The 22,532-nt window shown below is 36.5% G+C and overlaps 1 long non-coding RNA gene across 1 annotated transcript; it reads right to left on the minus strand.

The window, feature by feature from the left end:
- Window positions 1–5,642: 5,642 nt before the first annotated feature.
- LOC118498693 lies at window positions 5,643–22,320 on the minus strand. The gene is made up of 3 exons (XR_004901162.1): window positions 22,154–22,320; window positions 15,535–15,659; window positions 5,643–5,722 (listed from the first exon to the last, which is right to left on the minus strand). It is a non-coding gene; the product is annotated as an uncharacterized LOC118498693 (long non-coding RNA).
- Between the last annotated feature and the right edge of the window lie 212 nt (window positions 22,321–22,532).

Here is a 22,532-nt window from a genome sequence, read left to right on the forward strand (position 1 = left end):
ATGGCCATCATTAGTAAATCAACAAAGTGCTGGTGAGGATGTGGAGAAAAGGAAACCCTAATACACTTGGTGGGTATGCAGACAGGTGTAGCTTCTGTGGAGAACAGTATGGAATTTCCTCTAAAAATTCAAAACGGAACTCTCTTTTGACCCAGCAATTCTGCTGCTAGAAATATAACCTAAGAATCCTGAAACACCAATTCAAAAGAATTCATGCACCCTTACATCCATAGCAGGACTATGTACAATAGCCAAGAGTTGGAAACTGCTTAACTGCCCATCAGTAGAGGAATGGATTAAAAAACTGTGGTACATTTACACAATGAAATAGTATGCAGCACAAAGAATGAAGAAGGAATTCCTACCCTTTGCAATAGCATAGACTGAACTGGAGAGTATTATGCTAAATGAAATAAGCCAGTCAATGAAAGACAAACACCATATGTTCTTTCTTATAAGATGAATATAATGAACAAAATAAACTACTAAGCAAAACAAAACCACAGACATGGAAACAGGGAACAGACTGACAGCTGCCAGAGGAAAGTGGGAAGGAGGCAATGGTGGATAAAAGGGGAAGGGAGTAGTCCAAGGACATGTATGAACGACCCATGGATGTGGGCAAAGGTGGGGGGATGGACTGGGGAAGCGGGGCGGTGGGCAGGATGAAGGAAGGCTAAGGGGGACAACTGTCATAGAATAAACAGGAATGAAAAAAAGTTCATGTAAGTAGTGGATTTCCCAAGCTCTAAAAGGAAAATGATTTACCTCTGAAAACTTTTACTTTTTTTCTAGCAGATATACTTTAGCCATGAATTCCCAAGTCTATATTTAACTACAAAGTTCTTTTGACATACATGAAGTTCAAAGAGGACAGCCTGTGCCTAGCACACACAGCAGATTTGAAAACATCCCAATATGAGATTAAATGATAATGATCAAATTCTAAAATCACAGTCAACCTAAATAACCAGATGAATTCAGTCAGTTTCCTTTTAAAAATATGACATGCAGCATATTTTTCCTACCTGGTCCACCACCCACCCACCGAACTGTGTTTAGCTTACTGAAATAGAAGTACGGGAGTCCTCAGGGCTATCACCTTTAGAATGTGAGTAATTCCTTTAGTGTTTACCATCTAAAGAATGACATGAAATACATTCAAATAGAAGAATACAGATTTATAAAATTTGAAAAAAAATTAAAAACAACTAGAGTATAAGTTATTGTGTAATGACAGGAATATGCCAGAATAATTTCCTGAGCAAAATAGTTAAATTTCTGAGAGGCAAGGTTTTTAATTGAGTTTGCTTTATTTTTAAAGATATAATTCTTTCTAAGGAAGAAAGGGGGTGGCATTTACCTACTTAATTAAATAGGTGACATTTTTCTATTTATAAAATTATTAAATGAGATATTTGGGAAAATAGGTCATTATTAAAGTACATAAAATATTATGGAACTGGATACAGATGATGGCGGCACAACATTGTGATTACACTAATTGTCACTGAATTGTTCACTATACAATGTTTAATTTTATTTTATGAAAAGTTAACCTCAATTTAAAAGGGCATAAATAAATAAATATTATACTTCTATTTGAAACAATGAAATAACTTTATATGAACACTATATATTGTTCAGTTAAAAAAAGTTTCTGGGTTGTGTATCATACACATATACCTTCTGTGTAGACATTTCTGGTTATGCCTCCCTCAACTATTAAATACTAAACTCCCACACTCTTTAGGCATCCTTGCTGACAGAATTATCTTAGGGTTTTTCCTTCTGGACTGTCTGGTGAGATGCACCCCTCTTAATTCCAGAGGAGGAGGAAATGGGACATGGTTGATAAAATTCAGTTATAAACATTCTTCTTAGTAATGACTAGGAAGGCAAGTCTGTCTTGGAAAAGTCTGTGCTTACTAGTACAAAGAGACACATGAGAAGAAACGCATTTCTCTTCCTTTATGAGCAATATGCTGTCTGTTTGTGACTCTTGGAACTGCTGTAACTATCCTGTAACCCCGACAGGGGACATTGAAACATTCTGGAGGAAGCATTGAGTTATAGGCCTCATTGTGCCCCTGATTTAACCTCCACACTACTGGAGGTTGTCACTTCCGGACTTCCGTTGCGTAAACTAGTAATTGTTCCTCAACGTCAAAGACACTTTAAGTGACATATTTTATGACTTATAGCTAAAAAATATAACACTTGATAAAATGTGATCCTGAATTCCCACTTTTGGGGAAAGAAATTGGTATGAAAAATACATAAATAAAACATTACATAGTTTTATATGTATATAAAACATATAAATATATGGGAATATATACTAAATTTGTTGAAGGTTACACACAAATGGATAATCATGATTTTCCTCAGAAATGAAAGAGGAAAGAAGTATCACTTTTTAATTTAGAGAGTTTTTGTTTGAAATGTTTTACAACACATATATATTACCTATCTTAATTTGATAATAGATGCAACAATAAGTAAATGTTAACACCACTCATAAATAGGAAAACTATCCATATCATTGTACATACTAAAATATATTTTTGGAAAATATGTTTATTAGTATTTCTCATTTTACACACACACACACACACACACACACACACATTCTGTATCAGTCAAGATTTGGTTAGTTGAAATGAAGACTGTCTTGGTTAAATAACCAACCCAAGTAGGGTAGCATTAGAGCTTTCTTTGTAGCAGACTGAGAACAAAAATATTTATACTCCATCAAGTCTCTCTGTCTTTTCAGCTTTCATCCTTTCTTCTCTGCTATTTGAGTCTGGCTCATCCTGGTGGAAAGGTAAACTAGAAAATCTGACTTGTGCCAGATCCCCACAACTTCACAACCAGAGAAGTAAAAGCTCTTCATTCACACCCAACACCAATTTGACCCATCTTGTCAGCATGGATGATGTGCTGATCCCTTTGACTAATCACTGTGACCAGCAGTAAGGGGGAAAAATGTCTTGAATAAAGCATTGTATCTCTTAATATCCAGGATGCAGCTTCTCTGTTAGCAGACCACCTCCTTTTGTGTTGCCTACACATCTTTTGCCCCAGGGAATGACAGTTCTCTAGCACTCCCCTCCCTCTGTGTGGACCTAAAGTACCTTGTCCCTCAGGCTGTGGCAGTGCAGGGGTAAATGAGTAGATAGATGAGTGCTGAGCCTGCAACAGCCTCTGGGCTAGGCTTTGCAAAACTTTACATCCCCAACACTGTCTTTAGATGTACCCACTTGTGGGTTTATTAGTTGGTCAGGGTTGCCATAACAAAGTGCCATAGACTGTGTGGCTTAGACAGCACAATTTATTTTCTCACAGTTTTAGAGGGTAGAAATCTGAGACCAAGGTTCCAGCGGGGCTGGCTTCTCTTGGAGACTTTGAGGGAAGGATCTGTTCCTGGCCTCTTACCTTGGCTTATAGATGGTTATCTTCTCCCTGTGTCTTCACATCATATTCCCTGTGTGCAAATTTCTTCTTATAAAGCCACCAGTCATACTGCCTTAGGCATACCCCAATGACCTCATTTTAAAATAATTACGTCTATAAAGATCCTGTCTCCAAATTAGATCACACATTCTGAAGTATTTGGATTTAAGACTTGAACATGTATTTGGAGAGTGTAGAAAAATCTTCTGACAGGATGGTGCACCAGTATAAAACCACCTAAGGCCAAAGTGATAGTTAATATGTGTAAATTTGAGAATTGATGCAACAGAAGGAAAGACAGGATTGAATGCTTATTTGATAATTATTACAGGCCATGTGCTATGAGGAGTTATTTTCCTATATTTATTGGTCAATAATCCTAATAAACCTGTTACTTTATGAATGATAAACTTAAGGCTTTGGTATTTAACATAATTTGTCAAATCACAAAAAATAGTGACAAAGATGGGATTAGAGCAAATGTCTATCATCCACCATAGTCAGGAATGTGTGACCTTGTCCTCTCAGGGAAAACAAAACTTGAGAAAGACGTACCACATGATCACACTTATATGTGGAAACTAGTGAACAAAATAAACTGATGAACAAAACAGAAGCAGAGGCGTGGATACATGGAACAGACTGACGGCTCTCAGAGGGGAAAGGAGGGGGGAACTGGGTGAAACATAGTGAAGGGATTAGCCAAAGAACATATATGAAGCTCTGGCTGGCGTAGCTCAGTGGATTGAGTGTGGGCTGGGAACCAAAGTGTCACAGGTTCGATTCCCAGTCAGGGTACATACCTGGGTTGCAGGTCATGACCCCCAGCAACCACACATTGATGTTTCTCTCTCTCTCTCTCTCTCTCTAAAAGTAAATAATTAAAATTAAAAAAAAGAACATATATGAATATCCCATAGGGACAGACAATAGTGTGGTGATGGCCAGAGGGAAGGGAGTGGGGATGGGAGCTAAGTGGAGGTTGGCAAAGGAAGAGGGAAAATTGCAACATCTGTAACATAATAGCACCAACAATAAAGTTTAAAAAATGTGATCAGGTGTTTTTAAATTATTTTTCTAAACAAATAGATTTAATATTCAATATAAATAAATATCAACTATTAAGTCAAATCTTGTCTTAGAAATCACAAGCAAAAATATTTATTTATCTATCTACATGTATATTTAATTCATTTGAAAATAAGATTTTTTCAAATATAGAGCAAAATTTAATTTTAAAATATGTAGCCTACATCTGTTCTTCCAGTTTTGTCTGTGAGCTCTTTCGCTACTCTCATGCTTGAAGCATGTAAAACAATTGTCATATAAACTCTCTTAAACCACTTCTGATTAAATAGTATTCATGATTGTTCATAAAAAAAGTATAATTCTGGTATGCATTTATGTCTTTATTTTACTCATTTTTTGATAAGGAACTCTGTGTTATCCTCATTGTCATCAACATCTCATCATCATCATATTTGAATCACACATTAACAGTTTGGGAAGCCTTGGGATCTGTATTTCTTGATCTGACCTACCAAATGGCTCTGATGGGAAACTGAGAATCAGAGAAAGAAATGACTCAGGTAATGCCACCCAAGGGTTACGATGGACAGAGCCAGTTCCCAATCCAGGGGTGAACCCAAGCCTAATACATTTCAAGGCAGAGAAGACTTGTTATTGGTGAGTTGTTTGCTATTGCCTTTTTCATTGAATTTATTGGTGTGACATTGGTTAATAAAATTAAATTGGTTTCGGGTATACATTTCTATAATTCATCAACTGTATATTATATTGTGTTTATACCACACAAAGTCAAGACTTCCTCCATCACCATTTACCTACCTTTATCCTCTTCTACCTTTCCCCCAAACCCCTTCCACTCTGATAATTACCTTCGACAGTCCCTTTGATTAGAGGTTCTATAATATATGGAGGTGAGCAAACCATTCAAATTACTCAGAATAAGGAGAACATGCTTTTAAAAATACACATGGCATAAATGTCATTGCCATTGTTTTTCTCCTTTAATCATGGAAGTCATGTGTATAGGAGTAAAGTGTTTACATGAAAATTAGAATGTAATGACATTGGTAATACTTAGAGACAGGCCAATGCAGAACTGCTGTGGGCTTGAGGGGGTTCTTAATTAAAATACTTCATAAAAATATGTGCTTGTTCTTATCTGAAATGACTAAGTAATCAGATGTGTCCAATTTTCAATCATATGTCATTGTCCTCTGTGGTTTCAGATCTGTGTCTCCTGTTAACCGCCCCCCCCCCCAAAAAAATCACATTAGTTATATGTAGAAGTGAACTAATACAGTTTTATATTGGAAAAGGATGGTGATTTTAAAAATATATTACTTTCTTCTTTTGAGCTGTGTCTTCCACTTTCAGCTGATAAGTTATCTAAGAAGCAATTAAAAATACCGATCTGTTAAAATCCCAGTTTTTCTGATGAAATAGAGAGGGGTATTTAGTGGTGATGGGGCTGGAATATGCATTCTTAAAATATTTTTCTGGGTCATCCAGGTGGTGGGGACAACTTGCAAGCACTCAGGTGCACTATCCATGTTCACTGTGGCGAATAACTTGCAGAATCATCGCAGAGGTGATTTAAAATCAAAGAAACACTCTGCTCCTGTACACAAAATCACATTTGGTGAGACTGACATTTCTAGGTCTCTGCCAACCATACCATCATGAGTGGATTATACTTAAAACCATCATCAGATTGGATTTTTCAACTGTGCCATTCCTAACCACTTACAACAATTATGAATTTAAGAAAGAAACTTTTCAGGTTTCTCATTTGTAAGGTGACAACGATAACAATAATATTAATAAAAGACCTCTGTAAAAATATTGTAGGCTGAATCAACATAAATATGTTATAATATTTCCTTAATTTCTTCCCCTTGTGAATTACCCATCTATCATCCAAAACACAGAATTAATCTCTTCTTTGAAGCTTTTCTGAAACTCCCTAGTCAGAACTAAACTGTCTCTTCTTTATGGGCTCACAGCACTTGACTAAATTCTGTACTTTGGTTACTGTGTCTCAAGGCTATTTGTGTACATTAGTCAACTCCTTTAAGTTTTAAGCATCTTGGGAGTGGTTAGATGTTCCTTATCATCTTGACAATCTTTAGTATTTAGCACAGGGCTATACCCAGTTGGTCTTCAATAAATATTTATTAAACTGCATTAATAAAGGCCCCAGGATGTGAGACTGCATGAAGTGACCATCTTTCCATTCTTTTATTTCAATTAAATTTATTGGAGTGACAATGGTTAATGCTATGTGAGAACATCAGCAGTTATTCTTTACTGACTTGCTTCACGGAAGGAACAATCTCTTTGATTAAAAAAACAGTTGGAATCTATTCCTTTTCCTATGCTTGACCCTTCCAGTTATACAGAGTCTAAGAAAATGATCTCTGCAAGGTAAATACTATATTCAGAAGGCTCTTACAAAAGTGCTTTTGCAATTCACCATAGCAATTTGGTAAGTAATATCCCTGAATCACATTGTACACTGTTATTTATCCTATTTGAGGGATAATTCTGAACTATTAGCTGCTGTGCACTCATGATTCTTAGCTTCCCATAATTTTTAAATGTCCCATATTTATGGCCCAGAAACAATAAAAAGCCTTTAATAATAATTATTTTTACATTTTTCCAAATTTTAACTTTTAAATTATCAGTAGGTTTGTTATTGCTTTTTAACAAAACCTTTCTTTTTCTAGCTATTAATAGCCAGCTGTTTTCAAGTTGGAGTTCTGCCATAACAGGAGCAGTCACAGAAATAACATTTAACATTTTTTCCTTGCTTTAGATTTTATTCATTATATTTTTAAAATATACCTATAACATATGATCACACAAAAATTCTAAACCTTCTTTCAAACAATCAAAATGAATTACAGATAACCTGGCATATAGCAGCTATTAAGAGGACAAAGGGAACATATAGTAAATTTAAATTACAGATCTTCAACCTAGGACCTGCTCCACTGAGCAGTTTTGGGTACAATCTGAAGACTCTAATGAATACTCCAGTCACTATCATGATAAGATCAATATTCTTTTGCAAGAAAGGTGTTGTATCTGTCACAGACACATCTAGGTCTGCTTCCCAGTTTGCCTGCAAATGATCAAACTAGTTGTTGTAAGCAAATTACTTCTTGGTCTTTAAGGTAGAAGGCATACATGTTGAAAGAGAACACCAGGAGTATATTCAGCAACAAGAAGAGCCAGAATAAATCAAGAATGAGGAAGACATGGGATCCAAGAACCAAGGACCAAATGCAGAAGGAAGGAAAAGAGAATCAATAATGACACAAAAGGAAGAGCCAGGATAACAGTTTGTTTGCAGACCAGGCCAGATAAGCAAAGAGTTTCTGGGGTATAATCAAGAACAAGAAAGATTGAGACTGATGGATTACTAGAAAGGTTTGTCTTTGTGGAAAACTAGCACAAGAGGAGTGCCAGGCAAAGGAAATAAAAGAGATGGATAACTGCAGAAAAAAATACAAAATTCTTCAAGAAAGAAAGTAAGCTCATAGTATACTGCTCAGCTTAGCAATAAAAACAACAAAATTATATCTTTTTGATGATGAAATCCTATCTATATGGAATCAACCAAAAGTGAGTTATAACTGTATTTTATAGGTAGGTAGATGAAGGGGACATTTGTTTGGATGTGACAGATGGTGAAAGAGAGGTACATTTTAAATTGTAATGATTAAATAGTAGGAATAAGATGAGAAATATTTAAAACTGAAACATTAAGAAATCATATAATTATTTTAAAGAATAGCAATGTAAGTAAGGGACCAATAACTTCCAGAATTGCTATAGTTATCAATGGAAATTTGGATAGGAAGTAAACAGACTTTTTCATTATGCGAACTACTTTTTATTTTTTAGTGCTCAGAGTAGTTGAAAAAATACTATTAAAAATAAACTACTGGGTGTATGAAGACCTTCACACTAAAGAAGCTTCTATCTATCCTAGGCAAGACAACTTTGAATGCTAGCCTGGGTGTGATACAGAGGCCATGCTTATCAAGACAACCAGACACACTAACAGAGTCGACTTCTCCATATGTGTGGACATCCGCCCTCATGGGGCTTATGACACACATGCTCTAATGCTATAAACACCTTCACTAAACCCTCAACAACTTCCTAAACAGCGTTATCTGTTCGGGCCATCTGCATCTGAAGAAGTGAAGAACCTATACAAAATAAAGCACCCAAAATTAGGCATGATGGTGAAATCAATTCTCTGAGCTATTTATTACTTTCATAGCTTGACACTTGAATGAGAGCAACCCAGCACATACTTCTCAAAGGTAGACATTATCATCCCCCTTTTCCAGATGGTCTCTGTGAGTGTGAGAGATTAACTTATTTGCCTAAAAATATTTGCATAGCAGGGAAAGAAAAGGATCAAGAAGTTCAACTGAGGCCTGCTGCCACATCCCTGGTTTTACTCTGAAGTAGGCAATTCTCTTCTCTTAAGGCAAGAAGACACTTTTACCTTGACCGAGAACCCTGGTGGTGGGCTACTGACCCCAAGGATAAAATCCCACATACGGTGAGAGCTTTAAGAACCCACATTTTGCCCTCATAATAACCTTAAAAATATGGTAAGGAAGGCATTATCTACGGCTTCTAAAGGAGGGCGCTGAGAGAGCCCGCCCACGGTCACTGCTGGTGAGAGGTAATGTGAAACTGGCACAGATGCAATCCAAGCCCAGGGCTGCTGGTGTGGGTGAAATCCCAGCTAATGGGAGAAATGGGCCGTTAAGTCCTGAACCAGACTAAAGATAACTTCCCTCGGCTTGGGATTATTATATTTGAAAAGTGCATTTGCCTCACAGTTGGTATTAAGTTTTCATTTTCTTCCTTTACAATGAAGGTGAAATTCAAATTCCACTAAAGAGAATCGAACACTTCTTATTTCTTAGGCACCTTCATACACAGTATGCCAGTTACTCCTCTGAACAATTCCATGAGACCAGAATTACCAAGTGGAGACAGAGGGGTTAGGGGACTTACCCTGTATGTTACCAGTGAGCTCATGCCATTGGCATTGGCAAGGTTCATAATCTGAAGGTTAATTGATCTGCCCTGTCATATGTTTATACATGGATCTCAAACTGCAGATAAAAAAGGGATAGGTACAATGTGTAAGGAGCTCGAGCAAATTAGATTTGTGCCCCACCGATTTAAGACATAAACTACCCACCTCTCCACCAAGGCAAGTGATGCACTGTCAGTCATGTGGTTCCTAGTGTACACCCTGATACAATTTATAATAATAGAGGATGGACAATACTCCAGGCCGAATTCCATGAAATTCATGTATGAATTTGCTTAGTCATTATGACAATCCCATAATGTAGTTACTAATGTTTTATAAACCAACCAAAAACAACAAAAAGACAAACGGAGTCACTGTCACAGAGAAATTAGGCAGTTTGTCCAGGTTCCTGCAACTAGTAAGGGAAGAACCAGGATTCAAACCCAGGGTTTAGGAACAAAGCCTTTAACCGCTACCTCTTACTAATTTTCTGCAAAGACATTGTAATAAACATGTATCAACAAAATAGTATTCAAACTACTTTTATACTTTTTTGGTACTAATTTCCCTTACTCTGGGGCTTCTGTGGTGCAGCTGGGGAACTCGTCTCCCTACAACACAGATCAGAACACACACTTGATCGTTTGAAAGTAATTTAATGGCTCTTCACTAACTCTTTAGTATGTAAACAATTATTTCCACAACCTGTTCCAATCTCCCTTTGCCTTGTTACATCCCTTTGAGATGCGGTGCTATTTACTCTTCTAAGACCACATGAGGGCAATAGGCAATTATGGGCTCTGTATACCGGGGATGTGTTTTGTTCCAATGCTGGGCTGGGAAGTTATAGATCTGATGATATCCCAACTCTGAAACTTCACTTTGATTATGTTACAAGGCAAAACAGAGCTTTCCTGTTTTCTTTCTAGGACAAAGATTTACAGTTTCTTCATAATGCAATTCAGAATCCTAATGAGTTTGCAATAAATTTAGATTAAGTCTCAAAATCAACCAGACCCACACAACCAGTGGCAGGTAAGTTTTCCTGTTACAGATTTACATAAAGGGCATGTGCATATGTGCACATGTGTGTACATATGTGCATGTTTGTTCACATGTGTGTTTGAGAATCCAGTGACTGTGGAGGACTTACTGTATTCCTGGCACCCTGCTAAGGGTTTAGCTGTTCTATGCCCTCACAAAATTCAATGAAGTAGGTATTATCTCCACTTTGTGGGTGAAAAAGAAAGTATAGTTCTCAGTATCTAAGATAACACAGAGAAGATTAAAAGGGTACTCTCCAAAGGATTAAAAAATCTTGATAGTATTTATAGTTAAATTTTGTATATATTTTGTAGTTATGACTAAAACTTAAATAATATATCTCAATTAACAGTCTCTTTGAGACTTCCATTTATCTTAAAGCAAACATCTCCATCACAAAATTTAAGTTGAATGTAGTTTTAAGGCAGCAGCACATCCAAAGGGAAGGAATCTGAAGATGCTGATTTCAGGCAAGCTTGAGATTTGCCATTAATAGTTGTCAGAACACTTTTACTATTCAATAATTTAATTTGGAGTGCATTTATGTTTTCAGATTTTTCTACTTTGTCCCACAGTTCTGTAATCTTCTAAAGACTCCCATTAAAATGATTTATGTCCCCTAATAGGCATGTGTTTTTTTCAAACTATATAAGGGAACACATACCTCTACCTGTTATTTAATCCAAGGTGTTCTAAAGCAACTTTCATTCTCTTTTATGCTACATCGCAGTGGGTCTCTTGGAGCAACCTTTGTGAAATCCTTCAATTTCTTTGGTCGGAGATTAGAGCATTTGATGTCATATATAGACAATAAAATCCCTTTTAGCTCAGTGGTATTTCGTTATACTTTGTGACTTAGAAACAAAAGGGGCTTAAAGTCAAGCCAAGACACATCTTTAAGATTGCTATGATAATGCTAATATGCCCTTTAAAATTGAGGCTGGCTGGGAAATTGAAAGGGTGACAAGTGGAGCCAACTTGCATCACACTGGCATGACACCAGACACTGGCATGGCCTAAGTGACAGCTGCAGCATCTGGAGAGAGCTCGATAAGAAAATCCTGTTATAATACTGAGCTGGTGTTTCTTAAATTACATCTTACATGATTTCATAGGTGTCATGTGTTATTTTAGAACAAAATGCATTTCTTTTTGAAACTGAAATACTTGTGTCCTTAACCAAATGTGAAGGAATGGTATTTGGCTGTCCTCTGGAGAAAGGAAAATCCATGTATATTTAATTAGGCCCTTTATCTCAGGGATTCTAGTCATGAGAACAGAGTGTGAGACTACAACTTCAAGTAGCAATGTAAATGCTATTGAAACTTCAGAGCAAAGAGTTCAACAAAAGAGCTACTGTCTGTGACAGTCATTATGGCACATTGAGAGGCTCTGGATGTGAAGTGAATGAAGTAGAACCAAGCTTCAGTTCCACTCCCAATTGAGTATCTTCTTCAGATAGAAGGTCAATGAGGTAACTACTTAGGTGTCTGGCTTATGGAGTATGATAAGGAGCTTCCCACACCACCCCTGCAAGCCTGACTTTATTGCAACAGGAAATACATACTCTAAGTAAAGACTGACATTATCTCAGCCTATAACTTCAGTGAGTCTACACAGAAAAGATGTCTCCCTGTAGCAAAACACCTGGGAGCCAAAAAAGGACAAAGGATCTCCCTTCTCACTTTCATTTATTCAACATGTGCTTATTACACAACCACTCAATGACAGGCACTATGATTCTGTGATTTGGATGTCTTTAATATCAAATTAATATCATATGGACTCTCCCTCATCTTACAGACCAGTAAAAACAGACAGCTATACAAACAGATAAGCGTAATATGGTGTGATACGAGCCTCAATAGAAATGTACAAAGAATTCCCAACATTGCAGCTTCTCTTGGCTTTCTATGTAGAAAATACACACTCTTATTTTTGAAATTTCCAAGTCTTTTCTGGTTTTAAAGACTCTTACTTAAAAATGTGTGAATAGCTATGACCTCTGACACTTCCCCTTCCATGACTGATCCTTTGTAAATGTTAATATTTGATCTGTCAGTTCTATAAAACAGTCCAAACTCAATAATTAGAGCATGGACAATCTAAAAGAAAATGAAAAGGAACCTGGAAACTTTCTGGTAAGTGATGTAACAGATTTTACATTGAAAAAAAAAAAACAACCTAAGCAATAAGAGAGATATCACTGTCTTTGAAATACTTAAATTTGTTACTTTATCTTTCTTAAATCCTTCCTGAAATAAGGTGGAGTATGCAATAAATGAATACAGGATTAAGATACAAAAAAATAAATGAATACAGGATTAAGTTACAATCACCACACTCACAAAATGATGATAAACAAGGAGAAGAATGTAATCGGATAGAAAGCTAAAAATAAATTTTTACAGATGGCATATCTGATTCTGGCAAATTGTCAGCAACAAGCAGCAGTTTACTCAAAAAAAAAAACAAACAGAAAAGATAATAATCTCTCATGCCCATAATATCGTATTTTAAACATTATCTTTCAGAGAATCATAAATGAAGGCAGTTGGTGTCATGTGGGTGATTTATGGTAAAATCTCAGTGAGGATCCCAGAACATGGTAGCCGTCCCTTCCATGGTCTAAATTCTCCGTGCTACCATCTTACACCCAGGTTTAAACAATTCTGCTTCTTGTGGTATGTCCTCTTCTTCAAGGAAATTTAATGATGCCTGCTCAGGCAGAGAGTTGATCCAAAAAATACAGTGCAGAAATTAGAACCAACTCAGAAGATAAACTGCCACTCAACCTGCAGTCATCCCCCACTGCCACCTAAAAGAAGGTCCTTCTGTATTATAGTTATTATATTCACAAGAGGAAAGGGGGAATTTTCTAGACATTTTCTCTAAGGCCTAATATTTAGACCTGTTTCACTGACTACTGGCTGGGAATACTCCCCTGTAAAGTATTTATCATCTACTGCAGGAATTTATTCATCATAGTATGTCATGAATGTATTGCAACTAGACATTTTTCTTTTTACCAATACTTTCTGTTCCTATCCTGGGTTTGCTGAAAAATGAGAGCCAGATACAAAGAGAGAAATAAAGAGGCCACTTGTCACCCCAATTTTCATAAATTCCTGACTATAAATTTTGCTTCTGACTTTAATTAAGGTGTCTTGTGACTCTCACATTTTGTCAGCCAGCATGAACATCCTGCTTCACTGTCACTAGTGGGTCACAGGGCATCCCAGCACTTGTGTTAAAATGCATGCTAAGAAAACGAAATCCCTGGCACCTGAAGTTTTCCCCTGCTCTTACCATTCCCAGTTTTTTCTTGGTTATTTTTATTTTATGTTTATGGTAGAATCATCTTGTTATACTACTGAAGGGACTGCTAAATTGTGGCAACAAAGAAAATACCTATTAGATAATGTGCATAGGCTCACAATGAAAAAACCATCAGCTGAGTTAGGGGTATCATCCAGATCCTATACTGTGACCTATTCTCATTTATTCTTTTGTCTTGAGTCAATTACACTCTGCCTGAACTTATGATCAGCTTCCTCTCTTGACCATACTCAATGCATATTGCATGACCCCAACCAATTTTAGCTGCTTATGTCCCCAGGCAGATCCACATGTTACTTGGTTCTTTTGGATAGATGGTCATTCAGGAACCATTACCCCATGCTTTGAAAGTACCTCAGGACAAGAATACATCCAAAATAAAATAAGCAAGGATGTCCTGCCAACTGTTTATTCACCACATGATTACCAGACTGTGTGCTCTAATTTATCATGCCAGTTCTAAAATAGTTTAGCCATTTTAATGAGGGAGAAAAAAACACCTCCCTATTTTGTAGCCTAATTAACAGCCAGTCCCAATTCTCTCCCTAAGAGACCCATGTAAATTTCAAAAATTCCCAAAATCCAGAACAAGAATTTGATTGGTCCATGCCAATCATGGTGACTTCATTTACCATAACTGTGAGTAGTTGAGTCATGGGCATGTGACCCAATTCTGGTTTATGGACATTGAGCAAATTTCCATGGAACTTTTTGGAAAGGGTTACTTTTTAAAAAATAACATGTATAGAGGGAAAAATTTTCTCTTCCTAATTGTAAGTCATGGAATCTGCATGTGATGCCTGGAAGTGCTGCAGCTATCATGTAAACATGAGGGGAACTCGCTGACATTCTGAACAAGTCAGAGTAGGACTACTGATAGTACTAGCACTAGGGTTCTTCACAGGGACCTTGAACTGCTGAATTAACAGACAGTGGATACTGCCTACCTCTATTTTCTTATCATGTAAGAAAATAAATGGCCAAATATTTGTGAATAATAAAACGTGGGTAAATATACCCCTTTTAGTTTGATTTTCCAATACTTGGCTAAAAGCATTCTGGCAGATATAGCTTGTGTATCCAATTTACAATACTTTGTCTTCTTCTACTATGACAATTTCTAACTTTAACCATTCTCAGTGGAATGAGAGTAATAGTGGACAATCACCTACTTCTTTCATGTTTTTTAATTTTATTACCAAGCATTATGTCTTTGTCTCTTCTGTTATTGTGACAGCTAGATTTAAAAATCCTATCTCTGATAGCATTTTATGAAATAAAGACTATGAAAACGAGAGTAAGGAACCAAGGAAAACACCAATACTGGGGCAGAAAAATATCTGAAATGTCACCAGTCCAGAACTGTCTGATGCATTTGACAAAGAACAACCCTGGCACACTCAGAACCAGTAACAAGCAACAGCCAGGTGGAATTAGAGAATTCCATGGTGGGTGGAACACAGTGAATGCTGGGACGGAGAACTGGGCAGGATCAACTATGTTATTTGTGATTCCATATGCAAAGTAAAAATGCAGGACCCTTTGTTCAGAAATTGCTAAGAATTTCAAGACAAAGATAACAGAGCACTAACCGAAGCATGGAGTCCTAGAAGGATCATCAGAAAGAATAAGACTCTGAGCCACTCTGTGGGTTTCCCATCCATGCAGCCAGCCTGGAAGCTTGATATACCTAAGAGGTATCATTCACACCTGTCCACTGAAAGAAAGTGGTTGAGATTAGGCGGACATTGTAAAAAGGTAAATGATATAAAGTAAAAGTGAGCTCCAGAACAACTTTCTTAGTCAGAGTTCATTTTCAGTAGCAAGCTAGGCATCCAGAGAAGTGGTGGTGTACAAACAGGTCTACAGTTAACCTTGCAGTAGACCCTTTCATATTTCAGGTGAAAATCATAATATAAAATGATATTTAAATGAACAGGAAATACCTTGTGTACAATGTTAACATAGGAAGCTGGATGGAAAATTATAGGTGCACATCTGTGTTTTCGAGGTATATATATAAATAGACTCAAAGGAAGTACACCGAAATATAATAACATGTATCAGTTTACTAAGATGCAGTACCTAAGTACCACAAACGAAGTAGTTAAAAAATATATACATTTATTGTCTCAGAGTTCTGGAAGCTAGAAGTATGAAACCAAGGTGTTGGCAAGGTTGATTTCTTGGGAGGAATGTGGGGGAAGGACCTGTTCAGGGTCTCTCTTCTTGGCGGACAGATGGCTGTCTTTGTGTTCACATGGCACTTTCTCTGTATGTGTGTCTGTCTCCAAATCTCCTTCTGTTATACAGACACGGGTAACACTGCATTAGGGTCTATCCTAATGACCTCAACTTATAAGGACCCTGTCTTTAAGTAAGGTCACATTCTGATACTGAAGGGTAGAACACTGACATATGAATTTTGAGTGGAACACAATTTAATCCATATGATAGGTTAACCATATACCAGAATATCAATTTTAATGTATTTTATAGCTTTCATAGATTTTAATCAGTTTTAATAATATAAAAATGCTTTGAAAATATAGGATTTAAAAATGTTCTAATAACAGGTTAAAGAAAATACCAGTTATAAGATATTGACTAATTATAACAGAAGAGTCTTTGTGAAGAATATGGAGAAATAAGATAATGCATGAAAAAAGACCATCATTTAGTATGAATTATTTTACAGCACATATGTAGGTAATTTATTAACTTATGTATACTAAAAGAATTTGTAACCTAAAGAATAATGATTCCAACTCTCAACCTTAACCCTTTTCCACACAACTTCTCCTGAACTATGTTAACCCAGGATTACTTATAAAACTACATCAGATACCCAATTCCAGCTTTTATAATTCCAAACCAAGCACATTTAACACATTCTAAGGGATATGCCCAAACTCTGATTAGACTGAAAGTGGAAGTATAATTATTTATTCAGGAACATATGAAATATTCAGAAAACATATTTACTCTTAAATATCTCTTAAGAGTCCTACATTCCTATAAAGCTTAATCACTTTGGAGCTGTGTATTCCTAATAACTACTTTGTAGGACCATTGTAAGAATGACTTTTAGTTACAGTTTTCACTTTTCTATGCACTCTGTCAAAAGAACTTTTTATTCAGAACTCATGGGGTACACAACCCAATACAGCATATATTTTTTCATCAGCTGTTGAGTGGAGCAAGCTGGGAATATATTTAAGGTGGTGGGTCAATGTTACGGAAACTAAACTTTGCTCTATCACATTTACACAGACTCAGTCCCAAAATTTCCATTTGACTCTGTGGTATATCACAGGAAACAAACAATATGATCCAAGAGCAATGCTACTTGATCAGCAAACCAATGGAAATCCTTGGAAGCATTAAACACACACACACACACACACACACACACATGCACACAAATACCAAAGATATAAAGTTTCAACAAATGCAAAGATCACTAAAAAGCATTTTGGATACATTTCAAAGGAAGTTACAGAAACATGTCAGCCATCAAAATCAAAACACACAGCTGTCACTGAAATTTCACAAGACAAATTGGGGCTGCCAAAATCTTCTAGAAATCCTATCCACTTCAAGGATGAATATAGTCTTTGCATTGCTTCTTAGCTTAATAACATAAAAAACATAGACAGAAACTATAAACATAAAGTTAGGCTCTTCTAAGAGCTTAATTTTTCAACATTATGATTTTCTAGATACCATCATATATTTTAGCTGACATTAACAATAGTTTACTTCAAATTGACACTTATGATATAAAGCAGCAATTATAGTTGGAGACGTCATCTATTAAATCATACTCTGACAATGCCAAGTTTATTTGTTTCTTTGCTGTTATAGAAGGTAGTGTTTGCTTGTTACATGTTTTACAAATATCATAAAGGAAGATGAGATATATACTTTTCATTACAATGTGACAATGTAGAAGTTGATGTGCATTTTATATAGGGTTTCAATATTTATAAAGCCAGGAAATTTCACTACCTTCATGTTTTCAAGCTGGATGACAACTTCATGCTGAATCAATGTCATCTACTTTTCAGTGGAGGTTAGAGTGGCTACTATGTTTAAAGCACTGTCTAAATTCCGTATGAGTTAAAAACAGGCAGCCCCATCTCCATTCTTCAACACAATCACAATCTAATATAGACAATAAGGCAGGGAAAATTAGGTTACCAGATCTTATTCTTCTTTATGATTGGTGTAAAGAAATAACTATGAAGATTTAAATGATGGGAAACATTTTTTTTTTGTGCAGCATGACTGTGAAAACCATCACACAGAAAGTGCTGTGTCCTAAAGGATAGAAAGGATTTCCATGGAAGCCTATAAATGAGAAGGAAAGCCTAAGAAATGGAATATTTTTAGCCAATTCAGAGGGAGAGCAAAGTGCAACTAGAATATGAGAAACAGCCAGAAATTATAGTTCAAATAGAAAGAAAATAGGCTGAAAATTATGAGGGCCAAAGACATAGGACAGGGAATAGGGGAAAAAAGAAAAGGCAAAAACTAGGGAATGGGTCAAGCAAAGAAAGACAAAAATGCATCTCCCTCATGTCATCTTCATTCTGGGATTTGGCATTTTGTCTCTGGGATTTCCAGTGGGGCTGGCTTGCTTGCAGGAGGTACTGTTGACAATTACTTATGAGGGGGAACCCTCAAAACAGAATTATCTTCTGGAGGGTAGACCCCTTGCAGTAGTCTTCCCCAGCTAGGTGAGTGTTCTAGGAACCCACCTGTATCAGTGTGCCAGCTGCAGTTGTTGTGAGAGGCTGTGTCTGGCTTCAGTGAGTTGTTTTTGAAGGCTCCATGCCTTTGCCCATTTCATGATGGGTGATTTACGAGCACACCTGCCCACACTGTGCCTAGTTTTTGACCAATGGTATGACCCCCATGTTCCCCTCTCTCTAGTCACGTGATCTTGCCCTAGCAGACATTTTTTTCATTTCCTTGGATGAAAAGTGTCCTCAGAGAAACATTTTGCAAATGTGGAAGATGTGAAACACACAAACAAAAAACAAAATATAGCAGAAACACTAAACCACATCAAAACCAATGAGTTCAAAACTGTTTTGAGCAGTGGAGAAAACATCTTGATCATCTTGATAGGTGTATTGCATCAAATGGAGAGCACTTTGAAGGTGACTGAAGTTTAAACATGTAAGAACAAATACACAATTTTTATACGTAAATATGTTTTATGGATGTCCCTCGTATGTAGTGGTCTTGGAAAATGGAGACGGCATCTCCACACAAAATTCCTCCACAAAGCATGCTCCTCAGCAGCATGCAGGTTTCTGAAATCTCAGAAATTACAATTCTTTTTTTCCCTGATTAAAAACTTCATAACCAAAGAACTGTTTATGTATTATTGATCACCTCGGTGGATGAGTTTACTGATCATCTGGTTTTGAAAATAGAAGTTTGAGCTGGGTTAGAAATAAGAGATAATACCTGAAATAGAAAAAAAAAACTACTCCTTTTCATGAGTTCAAATTTTAGAAATTTTTATGTCTAATCTTCTGGACTCAAAAGAGTCTTCTGATTTTATTCTGCTCATTATTCAATTACACAGCTACAGACACACACAAGCACACCATCTCTGTCACAACTAATTTTAGCCTTAAAATTGAGCAGGGCTTGATAAATTCAATGTAAACAAGCAAACAGTTCTGAATTTCCATGGAGGACCAAAAATTTTCACACTTATTTACTGCATTACATTTAAATCATTGTGAGGAAGAGGGTCTGTCTTTAAGTTACCTGCCAATAAATATTTTCAAAAAGGAACAGACAAACAATTGGTAGGTGAATAGACACTTTCTTCCAAAATATTTATATTTTTTCTCATTGCATACTTTATCTTGTATTCTTATTAGATGTCTTTTCTACCAGATATTCTAAATTTTTAATACTGCAGTACTATCATTCTGATACCAAATTACTTAAAAATAGCTCCACGGCCTTGGGAAGTTACATAAGTTTTCTGAGCTTCAGTTTTCCTACTTGAAAAAAAAAAGTAATGTTATTTAAATGAATCGTTTCATGTATCATTCCATGATTTGTAATTTCTATGGTTTACCTTCTTTTTATGAAAAATGACCATCTCATTGGCTCCCTTGAGTCTCAGATTGTGCTATTTATACATTATGATAATTAAAGTAATGATCTGAGACTAGGTTTGCAAGTGCACATTTTGGATGAGCATACTTCTCTCAATCTTCCCTTCTGGCTTTGGAGGTTGCACCGCAAGCTGATGTCAGCCTCTAAGGTTTGGACGTGTTCTGCCTGTGAGGACCCTACTTTCTACTTCACAATGGCTTTATCAGCTTCCACAGCTGCTGGATAATGCAAACTCCTCAGAGGCTCTATGGGACACTTAGACACCTGTCAACCCAGGTGCACTGGGACGGCAACTGCCCAAGAAATATCTAGGCTGGTATGGAGCCAGCTTCTTCTTAATCCCCAAAACAGAAAAAAAGAGAGAAAACCAGCTGATGTGATCACATTTAAGTAACAGAACCCTTTCCTACCCAGATAATTTACGGGTGCTGAAAAGACAGAAAACTATGCTATTTGAACATCTGAAGCTAGGCTAGGTCAGAATCCAGAAATGAAGCTTACTCAGTCTGCTCTGAAATGTTACCTTGTTAATCATTAATGAGACACTAAATTTATGAAACCTTGAGGTGAAAAAGAAGACTAAGATTTTGGCATCAACTTTTATTTGAATCAAGTTTCTGAAAAAAAAAAAACAGCTCAGAAGTTAGACTGCAGGCTGCTGGGTCTACCCCAGGGCATTGGAGGTGTTCTGTAAAAGCACATCATAGCGTCAGCATACATGTGCACAGGGGAAAAAACACTTCAGACCGTAAGATAATCGTCAAGCAGAGAAAATGAAATACGCCCTCGGGCGTCCCATTTGTAATTCCCTTGAATCTATGCTCACATTGCTTTCTTTCCTGTACAATTCCTCAAGTTAATGCAAACCGCTTTATGCAGTCACTACAAGGCCTCGAGTCCCTGACGGTTTGTAGGGGTAATTTATGGCCAGCTAAAACTAATGCCTTAGAGAGGTCAATAAAAATTGCTCCCATCACACCGTCTTCATCTGTTGTACTGAAGCTACCATAGGTGCCACCTCTGGGGTGACTGGTTTTCTGTGAAGCCTAATGAGAAAGAAGTTGGCAAATTCTTTGGCTGCAGAGAGTTTGAACTGTGTAGATAATAGAATTTTTTTTCCACTAACAGAACCCAAATAGGCCTTTACTGAATCTCTTAATTTCCTTTCTGTGGAGGTGAACTACACAGGGATATTTCTCAAGCTGAATGAGGAAATAGTTAAGAACAGAGATATTTACCTCGGCTGTTAAAGGAATTGTCAAGCTAAGAAATTAGGGCTTTTCAACTGAGATTGTATCTCAATTTGAAAATGGCACCTTCCAGTGCCATTGCTTCAATTCATCTTCCACCAAACATTCACATTAACAGCTTCTGTGTGTGCATTTAGGAGAGGGAGAACACAGTCCCCATCATCATTACCGAAGTAGGCATTGGTCAAAGAGAGTATAACAATAATCTGAGGTTTGTCATCAGAGTTTAACTGTTTTAAGTGTGTATGTTTCACTATTAAAAATATTGCTATACATGTATATTAAATATACATAATATACACATATTTTATGTGTGTGTGTGTGTTATATTTTTTAGGTATTTTTCTCCATTCCCTAAAAAAACTTTTTCAGATGTTACCAAGGATGAATTCCCTAGTTATGTATATATCTGTATTAAATCAAAGAACTTACTGGGCTGAGCCCTCTGATTACAAACATTATGTGTCTTAGGATTCTCCAGAGAAATAAAACCAATAGGATAAGATAGATTAGATGATAGATGGATGGATAAAGATACATATAGATGTAAATAAGAGGAAATTTATTATGAAAATTGGTTCACAGTATAATGGAGGTTGAGATATACCATGATATGCCACATACAAGTTATAGAATCAGAAAATCTGGGGGTATATTTCAGTCTAAGTTGGAAGACCAGAGAACCAGAGGGATGCCAGTGTTAATTCCTGAAGTCCAATGGCCCCAGAATCAGGAGCATTGATGTTCAAGGTCAGGAGAACATGAATATCCCAGCTCAAGAACAGAGAATGAGAATTCTTTAATTCTTCACCTTTTTGTCCTATTCAGCCCATTGGTGGATTGAATGAGGGTGGGTCTTCTTTACTTAGTCTACCTACTCCTACTTAGTGCAAAAAAAAACAATAAAAGAAAATAAATTTGCATATTGAGGAAAATTTTTTTTGTTCACAGGTAACATGATTGCCTATGTAGAAAAATCCCAGAGAATAAAAAGCTAAATAAAATGTTCTGCAACATACAGGTCCCAGACCTGCAACAGCAACATCCCAGAACACAAGGTGAATATTTAAAAAGTCAATTGATTTCCTATATAACAGAAATGAATAATTGACACTGGAAATTTAAAAAACAATAGCACTTATGATAATCTTCAAAAAGTGCTCAAATGTAAATTTGAAAAATGCATTATT

This window comes from Phyllostomus discolor, chromosome 2 (genome assembly GCF_004126475.2).
Source record: "Phyllostomus discolor isolate MPI-MPIP mPhyDis1 chromosome 2, mPhyDis1.pri.v3, whole genome shotgun sequence".
Lineage (NCBI taxonomy): Eukaryota > Metazoa > Chordata > Mammalia > Chiroptera > Phyllostomidae > Phyllostomus > Phyllostomus discolor.